Source organism: Lepisosteus oculatus, unplaced genomic scaffold (genome assembly GCF_040954835.1).
Source record: "Lepisosteus oculatus isolate fLepOcu1 unplaced genomic scaffold, fLepOcu1.hap2 HAP2_SCAFFOLD_37, whole genome shotgun sequence".
NCBI lineage: Eukaryota > Metazoa > Chordata > Actinopteri > Semionotiformes > Lepisosteidae > Lepisosteus > Lepisosteus oculatus.
The window spans coordinates 2,163,866-2,168,950 of NW_027167902.1; positions in this window are offsets into that span (position 1 = coordinate 2,163,866).

Sequence of the window (5,085 nt, forward strand, 5' to 3'; positions counted from 1 at the left end):
TGCAAATGAGTTTTGACATTAATTATAGTGACTATAGCAATGAGGTGGCACTGTGGTTCACAGATCTGGGGTCCTGGGTTCAATTCCTGGGGTGCAGTCTGGATGGAATTGTATGTTCTCCCTTCATTTGTGTGGATTTCTTCCAGGTGCTCCAGTTTCTTCCCACAGTCCAAAGACATACAGTACTAGTAGGTTAAGGTGGAACTACAGTCCCAATTTTGCAGACACAAAAGTATTTAATTTCAGTCACAAAATAAAATCATTGACATTATAGAAAAACTTTACAAACTCAAAATTGAGCACAAAATCATGAATTTTGTGAAAGGACTGTAAGTTACGCCATGTTGTAACAAATTCGCATTCAAGTTCCAAACAAATTGCGATGTGATGCAGCCCTTCCTGCTCACTAATCACTGTAATGACTAATGCAATGTGATGTAGGAGAGAAAGGGTATAGGTTATGCAGCAAACATTTCACTGCAAAAAACGTTCCATTCCAAGGTTCTTTATGCAGAGTTAACAATGTAGTATTATTTATTGGCAAAAACGTAAAAAAGTTGAGAGCAATATTTCCATTGGATTAAACGAGATGTATTCACAAGCCTGCTCCTTTACAATGTCACAGGGCCACAACAGATTATAGGAAGTTTTGCTGCCTCGTTCTGAATCGCAGAACATGGTAATTCTTTAACCTTGAAATGTAGTCTATTTTGTGATGTAATGATGCAATGTCCCTTTACTGAGAGCCAGCAATCAACGGATGTGTCTGATCGTGAATGGTTTTCCCTGTTGTTTGTTGTATTACTTGGTGTTGCATTTTAAGCTGTGCATGAGGCAGGACCCGGAGGCTGCTGCTTCTGCTGGTGCTTCTGCTGGGATTGAGGAAGAGCTGAGCGCCATGTAAGGCAAAGACACTGCGTTCCACTTTATCAGGTGCCTGGAGTGTAAGAGCTGCAGATAATATTGAGTCACATTAATCCCAACATATTTCAAATATTATGAAAATTAAATAAATTAAATCAAATAACTTTCATTAAAAAAATCAATCACTCTTTACCTTGCTTTTTCAGTTGTTTTTAAGGAAAATTGATGCCGAGAATGTGTGAATACTGCTTTTTGATGGTTCCAAGACCAATGTGACCTGTTCTATTGCCTGCTAATTGTACGTTCCAGGTTGAAAAATTATTTTTAGGAGGTCAAGGTGTATGAATGATAAGAGAAAAACTGAAATAACCACAGCTACGCAAACACCAGTCCACCAAAAAAAAATCATTTTATTAAAATAAGGTAACATTTTTTTTTCATCATCATACGGATGAACTGTGCTAAATGTGTTTCTAAAAAGAAAAAGCAGGACGTGAGACGTGAGCCAAGATCATGACTCTTTTGCTCTTCTTCACATCAGTTTTCATCTGCGAGGAGGAGGAGGAGGGCGGCTCCTGATGTGCTGACACTTGGGGATGTGCCTCTGTGCCGGCCTGGGGGCAAAGCGCCGGCCGCAGTGAGGGCAGGGCACGTAGTCGGGGTTTGGATTCGCGGGGGGCTGGGGCAGGTTCACAACTTTCCCTCCTTGCGTGATCACCTGCTGCACCTCCCTGGCCTGTTTGATGCTCCGAATGAAATCCTCGTGCTTCTGCCTCCAGTTGTTCTTTCTCAGCTGGGAACAGGAAATGAAACCAATAAAACAGCTTCCAGAAAAAGTCCAGACCAGCACTGCGTACACAGTCTGGTCACAAACCATTCACAAGGCAAGAAAATATCAATACAGTAATAACGTAGCTTTCTGGGGCCACCTTTCAGGTCATTGGGTAGAGAGTACAATTTACGTAGTTATGGTTTTGTTTCCTGTGAGTGCTATTTGCTTGATATGTAGATTTTTACAACAGAATTCAGAAGTCACTAAGACACATTTATTCTGTCTGGCAAATGTGCCTTTGCGGCAGTTTTTCAGAAGAGTACTTCATAAAACACTTATTTATTGTCTACATTGATTTATAAGCTGAGTCTGACTCTAGGAAAAAAAAAGGGAAGCTTGGAAAGAGTTTAAGGATAGCCCTTACCACGATTGGCGGTTTAACCTTCTTCTTATGGATGTATGTCTCCAGTTCTGTTCCCTTGGCCCTGTGCTTGAAAGAGTCAAAAACCTTCCTCTTTGTATTCTGAAGCTTCTTGCAGATCTTGCTGTGTTTCTCCAGCCTCTCTACAGCAAACTTCCCGTGACACAGTTCACAGGGCACCAGCTGAGGGTTTCCACTCTGGCTATTCTCATATGGAAATTGCTCAGCGGTAGGGCAGATCAGACTTGTAGGGGACAAATATCTGTTTTCCACTGACAGAGTTTGTTCATCCAGACATGTGGTGTTATTTCTGAAGTGGCCCTGCGCGGCCTGTGCCGCTGACACGTCGCTTTCAGGGAGCCTTGCTTTCTTGAGATACTTTCTCCTTCCACAGGGGACGTCTTCTAGCCCACGGCTGCAAGGGCTCACTTGACGTCTCTCCTGATGGGAAAGCGCAGAGGGAAAGTGCGATTCTGCGCATCCGCCATCTTCCATTGGAGAACCATAATCAAGGTTGTCTCCTCTGATAGGAAGGGCTTTCCTTGGAGTGAAGGCTTTTTGCTTCTCCATTCTGCAGGTCAGAAGAGGCACGGCCTTAGAGCGGTGGTTGGCCCATGGTCCTCTGGGGCAAAGCTCGCTCTGCCTCGCCTCTATTTTCCCTTCCGGCCACCTCTCTGGAGTCTTCCATCTCTCTCGGAACCATCCTCAGCTCCTCCTGAGCTCTGAAGAGCTTCGCCTGCATCATGGCCTCCTTCTGGCGAATCTCGTCCTTCATCATGGCCTCCTTCCGGCGCATCTCATCCTGCAGGCTGGCCTCCCTCCGGCGATGCTCCTCCTTCAGCGCGGCCTCTGCCTCGGCCACTTTTCGTAGCTCCTCTTGCAACTGAAAGTGCTCCTTCCCATTGGCATGAGAAGGGCATTGCCCTGGAGGGGTCGCCACCATGGGGAGGACAGTCCTGTCCTTAGGTTTGCGTACTCTTGAGCCCCTCCTGCCCGGCCTCTCGCAGGGCCTCTCATGACCATCCTGAGGCGGGGTGGGGGCAAACAAGGAATCACTCTGTGCGTCCGGGCGGTCCACAGCCCGAACCTCACCAGGGCCGGAGACTTTCCTGTTACCCATAGGCTTCAGGGGGTAAGACCGATCATACCCCACAATGTTCTTCTCGGGGCCCTGTTGGGCTTGGAAGCGATAGCTGTTCCCCATCTTCTTCTCCGCAGCGTATTTGACATATTGGAAACATTTTCTCATCTTCTGTAGAGCTGCCTCCTGCCGCCGATTGTACATGGCGATCATTTTTTTCTCCTTTTCCTGCATCAGTTTCTCTTGGAAGGTGTCCTTCAGAAGCTGTATCTTGGGAGGCGGGCAGTACGTGGAGATCAGATCCTGTTGCCTTAAGGGCGCGGGTCGATTCGAGTCTGTGTCCTTCGGGGAGGGGGACAGAGCACCAGGCTTAGGACTGGGCTCCATTGGCAAATGAGATATGAGCTTTGTTTCCCAGGTATCTGGAAAAGGCAAAAATGGCAAATAAATGATATCCTGCACAGTCTAGTATGGTCTAATAGAAAAGAATAAAAAAAAACAATTCAGGAAATACACAACTTTTTAATATTAAACCTAATGGTGTTGAATGCTGCATGCTGACTCAGTAGGAGACAGATCCTAAACATAAACATTATAATAAACATTTGTTTCCCAAATAACATTCTCAATGTTCAGAATGCTTAAAGTCATGAGCTTTTTTAAAAATGTTTAACTGAAACCTGGAAATGTGCTATTTCATTTCAAAGCTTGTATTATATCTATGATATAAATGTTTTTTTATATAAAATTAACCCATTATGCAACAGGGGTTTGAGCAAAAGTCACTGTGAATAAGGGAATTGATCAATATTAATTAGCCGTTTCACTACATTATAGATAGCTGAAGGATTATGATACAGTATATCGATTTCGCTACAAATTGACAAGCATATTTGATGACACTTACCAAACAAGTTTTAAACAGCGGAGAAATAGTTCACCACGACGATAGCAATGCAATGTTTGACTGCATCTCCCTATGTGATATATCTGTATTTGGGTATATACAGATCACGTAATTCAGGGAGCACTGTTACGTCAGGTCACCAATCATTATTACGACGCTCATATGTCATAGAGCTCCTTAGGATGTTTGTATAATCTTTATCCAAATTTTCATATGGCCGCAGTTACGGCGTTTATTTTACAGTTAATGTAACAGGGTGTCATTATATTTTTCTGTCTTTATGGTGGCAGACCACTTAAATAAATCTGAGTAGGCGGTTTCTACAAGTGGGTCAGATAAAATATTAAATATACAGTAAAAGCTCACACCTATTCATACCCTTTATGTACTGTATATCTACAATTACGTATACTACGTATACAGTTATCGTATACTATAATACGATAACTACCATTACAAAATGTCTCCCTTTTGATTTGAAGTGGTTCTTTTAAATAAGTAAATTGCAATCACTTAGCCTACATCTGAGCTCCTAATTCATCGCGACGACGGACTGAGACTCCAGTCGGATTTGTGAGAAGTAAAGGGGTGTGCCTGTTTTAAAACCGATTCATACGTCTTAAACACATGGACATAGATAGCAGTCTGTGTTATATAATTTATCTTTTTATTTTATTTAAATTTAAGTATCACATACACATTTTCAAAGTAACTGTACCCCTTTTAATTATGATCCCCATCGCTCACAGCTCCGAAGGTGAGACGAGGGCTACTTCAGATGGGATTTCCAATATTTCTCTCTTAGCTTGTATACCGGTGGAAAGGAGAGGGCTCTTAAAACGTGTTGATAGTAAGATTGGGATGTATTTGCAGTCTAGATATAGTTTTTTTAATGTTCGGAGCCGCCACAGATTCATTTTCTTACGACTGCTTTTCTGGATGACAATGACAATGCAAACGATGGTGTTAAGGCGAGGCTGTGCCTTAAGGCTCCTCTGCTTACAATATTCAGCGCGTAAATCGCAAACGAGCGCCTTCCC